The sequence below is a fragment of the Schistocerca americana genome, chromosome 11 (assembly GCF_021461395.2).
Source record: "Schistocerca americana isolate TAMUIC-IGC-003095 chromosome 11, iqSchAmer2.1, whole genome shotgun sequence".
Lineage (NCBI taxonomy): Eukaryota > Metazoa > Arthropoda > Insecta > Orthoptera > Acrididae > Schistocerca > Schistocerca americana.
The window spans coordinates 107,357,177-107,371,301 of record NC_060129.1 but is presented as its reverse complement, the minus strand read 5'-3'; the positions used below and the strand labels follow the sequence as shown (position 1 = coordinate 107,371,301).

At 37.5% G+C, this 14,125-nt stretch overlaps 1 long non-coding RNA gene across 1 annotated transcript; it reads right to left on the bottom strand.

Moving 5' to 3' along the window:
* Positions 1-2,209: 2,209 nt before the first annotated feature.
* Positions 2,210-13,768, bottom strand: LOC124553571. Its single transcript, XR_006968062.1, has 3 exons — positions 13,640-13,768; positions 11,615-11,701; positions 2,210-2,257 (listed from the first exon to the last, which is right to left on the bottom strand). It is a non-coding gene; the product is annotated as an uncharacterized LOC124553571 (long non-coding RNA).
* Between the last annotated feature and the right edge of the window lie 357 nt (positions 13,769-14,125).

Sequence of the window (14,125 nt, the reverse complement as noted above, 5' to 3'; positions counted from 1 at the left end):
GATCCTCTATATCTTTCTACGTACTGATGGATTATCATCTGCAACTAAATTATGTTTCTGTGAATTTGGTTGGCCAATCACTAAATCCCTACCTATGAAGCAATTTTGTTGCACCACAAAATCTCATGTCCATTTCATAGAACTCCACTCACAAGCTATAATTCTTTTCTTTACTGAAAACAATGTTTATATTCCTGTGTCAATCACTATTTATGATCACTTCGGTTTGACACTAAGTTGGAACTTCTCTCTCCCTCCTCTGCTTGTGCCACAGTGAAGGCTCCAATAAGAATATTTTTTGATTTTATGATGACCTCAGCTCCTTATTTTCTGACCTGTGTTATTCGGTGGATGATGATAGGGTACCTCCGCAAAGCCCATGAGGGCACTATGGTCAAGAAGGAACTAAACAAGTAGCAGGTTACATGCAGAATGCATTTTTTAGGTTATAAAACCACCTGTAAAGACAATAAGCAGGTAAATGCAGATCTAAGTGTGCGTCACCTAATTTTGGTACTGAGGAAAATACATGTCAAATGTCACAAAAACAAATGCAAACCCAAAGTAAAAGTAAAGCTTTCAACAACCTGGAGTTAATTATTAACATCTTAGTGCTCTATTAGGCATTTTCTTACTGGATGTGGTATGCCTCAGTACCAAAATTAGGTGACGCACACTTAGATCTGCATTTACCTGCTTATTGTCTTTACAGGTGGTTTTATAACCTAAAAAATGCATTTTGCATGTAACCTGCTACTTGTTTAGTTCCTTCTTGACCACAGTGCCCTCATGGGCTTTGCGGAGGTACCCTATCATCTTCCACTGAATAACACAGGTCAGAAAATAAGGAGCTGAGGTCATCATAAAATCAAAAAATATTCTTATTGGAGCCTTCACTGTGGCACAGGCAGAGGAGGGAGAGAGAAGTTCCAACTTAGTGTCAAACCGAAGTGATCATAAATAGTGATTGACACAGGAATATAAACATTGTTTTCAGTAAAGAAAAGAATTATAGCTTGTGAGTGGAGTTCTATGAAATGGACATGAAATTTTGTGGTGCAACTTCTGAATTCACTGACATAGTAAGTTACATGAGGACCTAGAGCATCACACTGGAATGGAAACTGAATGAAAACTGTCATTTTCCACATAGACAATTTCCATGTGAGAAAGTGACAGATGATGCTTGGGACTGAACCCAGAACACTTGAATTTGTAGCCTCACACCCATTCAAGAAGCAATCCTCTTACTCTTAGAAAAGTGAGTAAACACTCAAGACCAGATCCAGAGTTTCATTACCTAACAGTGGCATTATACACACAATACTGGAAGGAAAAATAGAAATGATTAGCTACAAAATCTGATATTCCATACAGAGCACCCATTAGAAAGATGCACCACAGAACACAGGCAGTAATACATTTATTATCTTGAAAAATCAGTACTGTACAATGAGATAAATCTGCATTTATCTCACTGCATGTTACTGAAATTTGAAATCTGCATGCAGATAAGAATCAAGTGTGAGGAAAAAATAATTTTAAAGTGTGAAATGTGATGTGGAAAAAAAACCATTTGAGTTCCAACATCCACCCATCATAGCACATTAATGCTTAAGATATACTCTGGTAAACATTGTATACAAATCGAATTTCTCTATCATACTGCAGTGAAGGGATATATATACTTGTCAGCTACATAACTGAAGATGCATGCCTTCAGATGGGGGAGAAAGATGTGAGGAAAATTACATCAATAAAGTACAACATGACATGAGGTTGAGCAAATATACGCAAAATGAGCCATGCCATTTTATCAGGAGCTGTCCATCCATTTCCTTGAAGAAATTTAGAGAATCCATGGAAAACATAGATCTAAATTTCCAGAGGACAATCTGAACTCATTCATCTCAAAATCACATCCTGTGACATTAGCACAGCTGTGAGAACAAAAATTCCTGTGAAAATCTACAAAACATGTTTTCCAAAACTTAGCCTGTGTAACTGTTTAGAAAACACACACAACAGGAAAATATTTATTCTGTTAGCAATAAACATGCCCAAAATAATAAATTCTCTAAATACAGAGATTGGAACATGAGCACTGGACTACTGAAGCATCACAGATTGCTACTGTTAAAAACAAATTCCGAAAGATAGGAACATACTTCTGCCTAACAAACCTGGTAAGGTGATCAAACATGATTTGACAGCCAATACACCCAGCATGGGGAATGTTGTGGAATACAGTGAGGACCTGCAAATGTTAACAACATTACATAGTTACATGACAGGAGATATCTGTACAGCAAATACAAATGAAGCTAAATCCCCTGAATCCCCATGGCCAACCAAAAGTTGAACATTTGAGAACCACCAAGACAGCCTATATAAGAAGCCTTCCATTAATTTATAAGCAAGATCATATCTTGCAAAACATGAAACAAAAAATGAAAACCCCAGAACTTCTGAACAAAAATGTTAGAAAATGGATCAAAGACAACTCTACAAAGGCAAGTTGACAATGATGCACATGGTAGCAAAACAGAAGACAGTAACACAAAAGTCAATTACAATGCTTTGCCTTACAAAGATTCTCCACTAAAGAACATAAAAATGCATTTCACATTTTTGGCTGCAAAATGGATACTAAAATGACAGATACATAATTGACTAAGGTGGGGACAGGAGGGAGAAGGAAAAACCAAACTTTTTCTACACAGTAGACCACTAGACCTGAAGTGGCAGCCATCAGATTAAATAAGACAAGTGGATCTTGCAGAACAACCTCTGGCAATTGAAGTGTTACTTTATGGAACACTGGCTTTTCATGGGAATATAAAAATGCATAGGTCATTTCAGTTTGTAAGAAGAGGCACAGGAAACCTGTTTGGAGCTAAAGACCTGAACAGCAGATAATTTTGTTCTCCTATATGATTTTAGAAAGAAAGCAGTTCCTCTGCAAGAATAAAAATGGATCCTACAGTCATTGATCAAGTAAAATCAATTGATCTATTCACTCACAATTCTGCTGCAATGCAGTCAGCCAATACAATTTTGAATACCAGATGATTTAAGCTGAAACATTCACAATTTGATCCAATGACTGCCTAATATTAGAGAATCATCTATGTAACAGCAGACGTAAAAATTTATTTTGGCTGCACTGATGAGTTAAACCAGGATTTCTTGCATTTTATGGGCTATCACCTTAATCATTACGGGCACATCCCTGCAACAATAAGAACTTGACTGAAAACGGTATCTTTCAGATCATCCTCTTTAATTTCCTTCAGATTTAGAATATTTGGAGTTTAGTGCTGAAGCATCAATTACCTAAACCAGCACTACACAGTTACCAAACAACTACAAAAATTTGACATTGAAGATCAGAAGATTTCTGAGTGCTGTCAACTACAAAATATTTCCTAATTATTAACACAATTGCTGGTAATTGAGACTATAGCACAAAAGTACCTTAATGAAAAAGCTGCTGGTTTGAATCTTCTAGTAAGTACTACTAATTTTTGAAAACTTCCATGTCTACTAACAACTCACAAATTTAACAAATACTTAATTGTAATGGTTTAGTAAAGATTACATTTTTTCAACATTCGACATATTAAAACAAAAATTTTGATACATTTCTGCGAGATTTCTTTCTTTTCAATTTGATGCTCTTCATTTTTGTACCAAATTGTAATTTTTCAACAATACTTCCCTTTTATGTAACTTATAATTAAAAATAACTATTTAATAAAGTATGGTTCAGCATGAATTAAAATTACCATTTGTTTTACATATGGAATGTAAATAAAACTAAAAGAACTGGTAGCAATCAGTGTTATCTGAACCACCAATTTTATGATTATTATATTGTAATCCTATGCACTCATCTACAAACAACTGTATAATAAATTTTTTATACTTACCAGCACTCACTAATCACCTAACTGCCAAAAGTATTTTTTGTTTCTACTTCTATGGAGATCTGTGACATACTGCTTTACAAAATTATTGGCTGGTCACTGACCTTAAAATCCTGAACCTAAGATGAAAATCTATGAGGACACACAAGTGACATCCCCTTGGCAGCCCTGGAGGCATGCTTGGTTAGGGTAATTGTTAAAGTAACTGATCCTGAAACCAGGAGTTACAGCCTCATATCTAAGACATAGCAACAGTTTTCATCTGTTTGTTTATATGTGTACCAATACAGTATCACAGAATTGTTATTTATGTTCATACAGATAACTAAGTAATTCTACAAATATACATGCTAAAACTATTTCTTCTGCTCCAAGACAGCACTTTAAACAATAGTGCACAGTCCCCACCCCAAATGAACCATGGACACTGCCAAGGTAGGGTTGCTGGCATGTGAACGATACTGAAAACTGTTAAGTGCAAACACGAATACGTATTATCTGAGGAGAAATCAAGCTAACACATGGTTCCTCAAGAGAGGCAAAAGCCGTTTCAGCAGTTGCAGGAGCAATGGTCTGGATGATCAACTGACCTGGCCTTGTAGCATTAACCAACTTCCTGTGCCAATACTGCAAATGGATGAAAGCAAAGGTAAACTGCACCTGTGTTTGTTTTTTTCTTCTCAAGAGCATGCAGCTCTACTGTACAAAATTATCTTAGGCAAAATATTCTGGAGGTAAAATAATCCCCCATTCAGATCTCCAGGCAGAGTCTACTCAGGAGGATGTTATCAGGAAAAGCAGGACAGGCACTCTATATGTCTGAGTGTGGAGTATTACATGCCTTAGTAGGGTAAGTATATATCACTAGGTGGTAAGATAGATACTGCCTACAGGAAAATTAGAGAGACCTTTAGAGAAAAGAGAAGCACTTGGATGAATATCAAGAGCTCAGACAGAAAACCAGTTCTAAGCAAACAAGAGAAAGCAGAAATGTGGAAGGATTATATAGAGTGTCTATAGAAGGGCGATGTACTGGAGGGCAATATATGGAAATAGAACATGATGTAGATGAAGATGAAATGGGAGAAATGATACTGTGTGACAAGTTTGATAAAGCCATGATTCCATTAGAACTACTGATAGCCTTCGAAGAGCCAGACCTGACAGAACTCTACCACGTGGTGAGTAGGATGTAGGAGATAGGTGAAATACCCTCAGACCTCAAGAAGAATATAATAATTCCAATCCCAAAGAAAGAAGGTGTTGACAGACGTGAAAATTACCAAACTAAACATGAAAATTACCAAACTATCAGTTTGGTAAGTCATGGCTGCAAAATACAAACATGAATACATTACAGATGAATAGAAAAGCTAGTAGAAGCTGACTCTGGGAAATACCAGTTTGGATTCCATAGAAATGTTTGAAAACATAAGGCAATACCGACCCTACAACTTGTCTTAGAACACAGATTAAGGAAAGGCAAACCTATATTTCTAGCATTTGTAGACTTAGGGAAACCTTTGGATAATGTTTACTATAATACTCTCTCTCAAATTATGAAGGTTGCAGAGGTCAAACCCAGGGGACAAAAGGCTATTTACAATTTGTACACTAACCTGATGGCAGTTATAAGAGTCAAGGGGCATGAAAGGGAAAGAGCGGTTGGGAAGGGAGTGAGACAGGGTTGTAGCCTATCCCTGGTGGTATTGAATCTGTATACTGAGCAAGCAGTTCAGAAAACAAAAGAAAAATTTGAAGCAGAAATTAAAATCCATGGAGAAGAAATAAAAACTTTGAGGTTCGCCGATGACATTGTAATTTTGTCAGAGACAGTGTCTTGAAAGGAGAATAGAAGATGAACATAAACAAAAGTGAAATGAAGATAATGGAATGTAGTCGAGTTAAATCAGTGATGCTGAGGGATTTAGATTAGAAAATGAGACACAAAGTAGTACACGAGTTTTCCTATTTGGGGAGCAAAATAACTGATGATGGTCAAAGTAGACAGGATTATAAAATGTAGGGTGGCAACGGCAAGTAAAGCTTTTCTCGAGAAGACAAATTTGTTAACATCAAGTATAGATTTAAGTGTCAGGAAGTCTTTTCTGAAAGTATTTGTATGGAGTGTAGTCTTGTATGGAAGTGGACGACACAGATGATGAACAGTTTAAACAAGAATAGAATAGAAGCAAACATCAAACAATGGAAAACCCAGGATGGAATGTAACAATACCAGAGAAGGAAAGTTGCTACTCACCATATAGCGGAGATGCTGAGTCGTGATAGGCACAATAAAAAAGATTCACACAATTAAGGCCTTTGTCAGCAGTAGACACATGCACCCTCTCACACTCGCATGATCGAAGTCTCAGAGAGCAGAGACCACAGCTTGGCAGTGTGGTCTCAGCTCTCTGCACGTACGTGTGTGTGTGTGTGTGTGTGTGTGTGTGTGTGTGTGTGTGTGTGTGTGTGTGTGTGTGTGTGTGTGTGTGTGTAAGGAAACAGAAGCTTTTGAAATGTGGTGCTACAGAAGAATGCTGAAGATTAGATGGGTAAGATTAGATGGGTAGATCATGTAACTAATGAGGACTTGAAACTTCCTGGCAGATCAAAACTGTGTGCCCGACCGAGACTCGAACTCGGGTCCTTTGCCTTTTGCGGGCAAGTGCTCTACCATCTGAGGAGATACTGAATAGAATCAGGGAGATCATGAATTTGTGGCACAACTTGACTAGAAGTCGGTTGGTAGGACATGTTCTGAGGCATCAATGGATCCCCAATGTAGTATAGGAGGGCAGCGTGGAGGGTAAAAATCAAAGAGGAAGACCAAGAGATGAATACACTATGCAGATTCAGAAGGATGTAGACTGCAGTACATACTTTGAGATGACGAAACTTGCACAGGATAGGGTAGTAGGGAGAGAGGCACGAAACCAGTTAGGCGCTGATGACCATACTGTTTAGCGCCCGAGAACCTCAACACCCCCCTCCCTGCCCCCCCCCACACACACACAAACAACAACAACAACAACAGCAGCCTAGGAAGGTTAGAGACTTTAAATAGCAAAAATGGATAGGTTGTATTCAGTTGTAGTACGACCTGAAGTGCAGTGGCAGAAAGGACAGGACTTCTGGTCAGATCAGTACAAGAGTATCAACAAAAAATCAAATAGGTATCAGGCACAGAAAGCCCTAGTAATGAGCAAGAAAATAGGAACACAAGTAAGCTATTATCAACAGCAATGTCACTGAATTACCATAGCTGAAGTAGGCATGAAGAAAATACAACAATGGTAGAAATTTTTATGGCAACCAGACCAGCAGAATAATGGAATAGGAAAAAGTTTGATGAGTAATTATTCAATATCTAAGGAAGATGAAAACCAATTCTACAAGGTAATGAAATTCAGTAGTAGGAACAGGATGCAAAATAGTTAAGAGAACATCCAATGGCACAAATGACAAAGGGGGAAGCCACCTGGTAGAATTTTGCACATTGCATGAATTAGTCACTGCAAACACTTTTTTCAAGTATCATGAAATAAGCTTGTGTATGTGGAATAACATGGAGAAACCAAAAGGTTTCAAACAGATTATGTAATGTCAAAAACAAAGATTTCGAAACAGGATTGTCAACTACAAAACATTTCCAGTGATAGATGTGGACTCGGCTAGAGTTGTTTTTATTAACTGCAGAGTAATTTTGAAGAAATGGTAAAAGTAGAATTTAAGTACATGGGATTTGGATAAACTTGAATGAACCAAAACTCATTGATGGTTTGAAAATGAGCATTAGGCAAAAAGTGATAAATAGAGGGTACGTATACACTGGGTGATGAATAGGCAGCTTTGAGATGAAACAGTGAAGGCAGGAGGAAACATAGGTAAAAAGTATGGCCTAGTAGGAACACCTTCACAACTCATGAGAGACTGAATTTAATTTATGCGAAGAGAAAATACAAACATGTAGCTATTTAAGCAGACAAAAGGGAATACAGACATTACTGAATGATGTTGACAGAAGATGCAATATGGCTAAACAAGAATGATTGTACGGCAAAGGGGAACAAACTTGCTCCAAAATGGGAAAAGGAAGTAGTTGCAGACATGACTGGAAATATCATAACATGACCAGAATTTGATACAGCACAGAAAGAGCGAAGTAGTAACAAGGCCATTGCAGTTGATGACATTCCCTCAGAATTATTGCGATACATGGGAAAGCCATCCATGACAAAATTATTCCACTTTTGTGCAAGATATGAGATAGTTGAAGTCCAGTCATACATCAACTAGAATGTAATAATTCAAATTTGAAGAAAGGCAGGTACTAACAGGTGTGAATATTATCAGATTAATATGACATGCTTGTAAGAATGGAAAAGCTATTAGAGGGTTAACTTTACATAAGATCACTTTGGGAACCAGAAACATGTAACACAAGGCAATACTGATACTATGGCTTACCTTAGAAGATGAGTTAAATGAAAACAAAATTGTGTTTACAGCTTTTGCAGATTTACTGAAATGCTTTTGAGAATGTGGAGTTGACTGTACCCTTTGGAATTTGGGCAGCAGCAGAATAAATAGACAGGAAGCAAAAGTTTGTTTGCAACTTTCACAGAAACCAGACACCAGTTGTAAGACTTTACAGACATGAAAGGGAAGCATTGAATAGGAAATGAGACAGGCTTGTAGCCCACATCTTATATGTGCTCTGTACGATGAAGACACGAAGGAAATCAGGAAGAAAGTAAAGCAAACTGTGTGTTTACCAATGACTATGTAATTCTATCAAACAAAACAGGCATCTTGAAACTGTCTATGAAGGGATGTGTGGGAGGAAAACTCTGAAGAGTAAAATTGGATATTGTCACTAAAGGATGATTCTGTGACAAACATCAATAAAAACAATGGAATCTAGCTGAAATAGATCAGGTAATGTTGAGTTTCGACTAGAAAATGAGACAGTAAAAGTAGTAGACACCTTTTGCTATTTGGGCATCAAAGTAACTGACAATCGCCGAAGTAAGAAAGAAATTAAGTGAAGACTAGCAATATCAATGAACATGTGCCTAATAAAGAGGACTGTTCACATCTAATATAAATTTAACTGTTAGGAAGTCTTTTCTGAAGATATTTGCACTGCAGCCCTGTATGGAAGTCAAACATAAATGATAGGCAATTCAGACAAGATGAGAATCGAAGCATCTGAAATGTGCTACAGAAGAATGCTGAAGATTTGATGGGTAGATGAAACAACAAATGAGGGAGGAACATAGGGACCAATTTCACTAACACAAGGAACCTGTTAATAGCACAAATTCTGAGGCTTTTAGGGTTAGTCAAGTTGGTAATGGAGGGATATGTGAGGGTAAGAAGTGTAGAGGGACACTATGGCTTGAAGACAAGAAGCAAGTTCAAATGGATGTAGGAGGTGACAGTCATCAGAGATTAAGAGGTTTGTGGAGGGTAGTCTAGCATGGGCAAGTGCATCAAGTCAATCTATATTATGTTCACCAAAATTGCGCCATAACATAACACTGCTTAATTTCATACAGTCACAAATTCTAGAATTACCTGTTGGTTCACTTGCTCATCCATTTAAAAAATCTGCCAGGAGTTCTTTTAAGAAGACAATTTTAGATATATTACAAAAAATTATCACATATTTTAAGTCTATGACACTTCCAAAGAATAAATGACTCATTCTTTTCAGAGTGGCCTTCTCAGTGACAGTAAGGCGCATTTCAATGGTAATGATCTGAAAGTTATATGAATGATCAGTGACAAGAAATTTGAAAATTTATTCGCATCTTGCACTTCATTTTCCTGTGCTGCTACTTTGAATCATATTTCCTACTCCCATAATCTTTATTTACTTATCGGTAACTATTTCATACAAAAAGCGCTTCATCATATAAAAAAACAATTGTGTAGTGAAATCAGTGGGTACCACCAGAATCTTTAATATTGAAATCAACAATACCCACACCATACAGCTAATTGTAATATGGATTTTCTATTAGCTAATCACACAGTTTTATTTTGAAATTTTAAAATGATGTGGATGAAACAGGGAGGGAATAATAAATAAAACTTTTGAGGTCATTCACTTTGTGAGAGTTTCCTGTTCTTGCTGGCCCATGCCTTGGGATGTGGATGTTTGCATTACTTACAGTATCTTGTTTGTAAACTGCATTCTGGCAACACATTCCTTACCATTCTTCCTGATGCCAACAACAGAGTCATAGAGATATCAAAAACTGTTAGTATTCTAAGCCTGGTAAACAAATACAGGCAGCACTATATGTTCTGCCTAGCATATTCCACAGACTTTTTTGTCCCAGTTCACTTTCCCATCAACATGAAATTGGCACGTTTACTTTCTATACTGACTCACAGACATGTAAAATGAAAGAGTGTTAAAAATTGAGATTCCGGACAAAGCCCTTCTTCTGAAATAGAAAAAACACACACACACAGAGCCACTGTCTACAAGAACTGAGACATGACCATCTGCTTTTGGCATGAGGAATCTGTTAGGGTGGGTTGTGAGGTATGAGGCGGCACGGGGCAAGGAGAGAGGGATAGCAATGTAAAGGTGGGAGGAGGGGTGAGGGGAAGATAATGTGTTTTCTGTGACACCACGCAAGGATGTGGCAGAGACAGTATGGGTTGCTAACGGCAGTTTTGGGAAGCTGTACTGTGGTAGGGGAAGGGGAGGAGAGAAACTGAGAAAGAGAAAATAAGTGCACAGTGCACTGGGAGGGTGTGTGTGTGTGTGTGTGTGTGTGTGTGTGTGTGTGTGTGTGTGTGTGTTTTGGTTTTTAATTGTATTTTCATGTTAGTGGTCATGTTTACGTAATGACATCACAGGCGCCATATTGGAGTCTTAGTGTATGGTTGCTTCTGCCATAATTGTGACGTCATGGATCAAAGTAGATGGGTGGAATTGGACACTTCTGTATTTGTGACTGACAAGACAAGGCATGGGAGATCTGTCTCTGGGAAAACACTCTAAAGGAAATTTTAGGCTGTGCAGGCCTCAGAGTGACCCTTAGTATATTCTTTGCAACCACATTGTACCCATTAGGCCTTACAGAGTCGATTACATTTCCCATATCCTTCCATAGATTGAAATGTGCACATTACTACAAACAGGGACAAAGAACCTGACAAAATGAACTGAACTAAATCATCTGCACTGTAGCAAGTGGAGTCCACTCATATATTACTTTATCATATCCATTAATAACACCTCTTTCTAAAAAAGGAACAAATCCAGACATTAACAACACACCGAACTAAATCTCAAAGCAGGAAATTAATTTGTAACAAGTGATTGCTAATGTCACAACTCAAGAACATTTGACAATTTCCTAGTAGACAGCAAACATGTGATCATTGACTACTGGGATGCCAACATCACACTAACAATAAGCTGCAGAAATTTTGAAACATATTAAATATTAGAGAGCAGCATCATATACTACAAGACACCAATCCATTGCAAATATGTTGCACAGCCAACAGTCAACTTCGTTTGGTCAAGAAGCAAAACCAACAGCCAATACCAAATTTTTCATGTGACAAACAGGACATGTAATCTGCTTGTTTACACACCACATTGCACAAAGAAATTAATGGAACAATGGTAAAAAACACAAGAAGCTATTTACCAAGGATTCTGATTCAGCATATATTTCATTCTTCTCTTTTTTCACCCAACTAGTTCCCTTGCAGTCCATGATTGCCCTCCTAAGCCACTGAAAAACAAGAAAGCAAAAGTGATATGTTTACAGTGTCATTATTCGACGTAATGCACAGGCAGTATTTTCTGGCTGCAGCAAATAAGTCGATGCATATGAAAAATTTACAAATGGCTGAGGGACAAAGAACCTGACAAAATGAACTGATTGACAACTTGCTGGTTATGAGGACTCTGAAGCCTCACTGTCATTAATGGAAAACAAAACTCAGTTTGACAGAAAACAAAAACCCCCACACAATGGAAACAAATGACTTTCAGTTACTGCTGTTACTTAGTTGCATTTGCTTGTGGTAATCAGTCTTATTCTGAATATGGTAGCTGACTTATCTTTCTTTTTCCACATAAATTTCTAACTGTCATGTGAAGCAACTAAGATAAAGTGAGTTTACCAGACAAATCTATTTACAGTACACAATTTTACGCATGAAGAATAAAAGATGAAAATGAGTCTCGAGCTATATCGAAGCCTGTCAATGTATCCTGCAATTTCCTTAATATATAGAATAATGTAAGAGGTTTATAATTATGTTCTTAGCAACGTATGCAAGAACAGAAAACAATTATTTCTCAATCATACTGGCTGCATTTTCAATCAATCTATAAACCTATATTTGCTCATGGTATTGAGAAAAGCAGAACATGAAAATCCACCCATACAGACAGAACTTTCTTTTTTTCAGTCAGTTTAGTATGTATTTTTAACAACTGTTTCCTTATACAATCATCTATATTCAACATTATCAACTCAATGTAGAGCAATGCTGCAATAGTTACCCAGTCACTAAAAACCACACACTGCTGCCTGCACGTTGCATAGAAAACTAAATGATTCTTGACTGTCAAGATTTAACGATTAAATTCCTCTAACAAGACTTAGTGAATTTACTTTCTCATAAGCGTCTCATGACAATGTTCTGTGGTTTTGGGATGCTTTCGTCGGTGGCAATTACACATACCAATTAGGCCTTACAGAGTCTATTACATTTCCCATATCCTTCCATAGATTGAAATGTGCACATTACTACAAACAGCAGTTAACACTATTTACTAAATTATGGAGCACATAGGCACATTGAAAATCCATGGAAAACGCAACAGAATGAATTCCCTCTACAGCATTCTCTTTCATACCAACATAACCAATCCCTGATACTCTGTATTAACGTGTGCTAACGAATCTGATGTATCGGCAGTACAACTGTTTGCGCTACAACCCGGACTAACTACAGATCAGATTACAGTAAACTCTTACTGTCCCTATTCCTTCCTCCACGAATATTGTTACCGAACTTCGCATGCACAACGCAAGTAAATATAACAATATGAATGCAGCGTGTGTGTGAACTTCATGAGGGCCTTTTTTCGTCAATCACAAAGTATTTCACGTTGATCTTCACTTTCTCTAACCACCACAGCATATACACACTTTTCCGGTAATTACAGACAACACATCAAAATTTCTGGCGGTTCTTTTGCTAAATCACGGGAAACATTTATCAATTTTATCGGACAGAACGAAAACAGCAAGCACATTACATACCCACACGTCGATTTGGTATTTTTCGGAATTGCCGAACAGCACAGGTACGTAATGTGCGCTAATATGTTTGTTTAAACACTAGTCACCTCCTGCTCGCAATGCGGAAACACAAGCTCACTGAAAATAACAAGTGTTTGGTTCTGATACACATAACCTGAAACAATTACTTACGAAATTCTAAGGCTATCTCAAACCATAACCACAAGCGCCAAAGATGATACAATAATTAAATGTGAAACAAACTTATCGTTCAAATGTGCCCAATAAATGAAATTGAACTAATATAATAATTGTACCAACAGTTGCTATAGCATCATTACAAGGCATTGGCAAACTACTTCAATCGAGGCAGTTAGCTGTAATGATAATAAAAATTAAGTATGGACTTAGTACCACACTCAATATGTGTCTTTCCGTGATTTCCTGTCTCCACCATCAAATCACTTACATATTACACAGAAAATACAACACAATACCGTACGAACGCATGACACGAACTACTAAACTCTACAGTCATCTGCTGCTGTGGTCAAAGTCAATCAACGCGGAAGAAAGAACCTACCACGGAGGTCGTTCTAACATTCTTGGAATCAGAGCTGCATATCTGCTAGGAAAAAAATTAAAGTCGTTTGTTGGTTAATTTGGGGAAGGGGACCAAACAGTGAGGTCATTGGTCCCGTTGCTGAAGGAAGTTGGCCGTGCCTTTTCAAAAGAACTGTCCTAGCATCTGCGTGAAGCGATTTAGGGAAGTCAGCCCCGCAGCCAGGCGACTAGCGCGAGTTTCGGTGTTCTCGTAAAGATAAGTCATTTTAGATTATAAAACATATAGATTAGTACTGATTACGTGGTAAATAGGTGTATCATTGTGCCGCTTAAGTG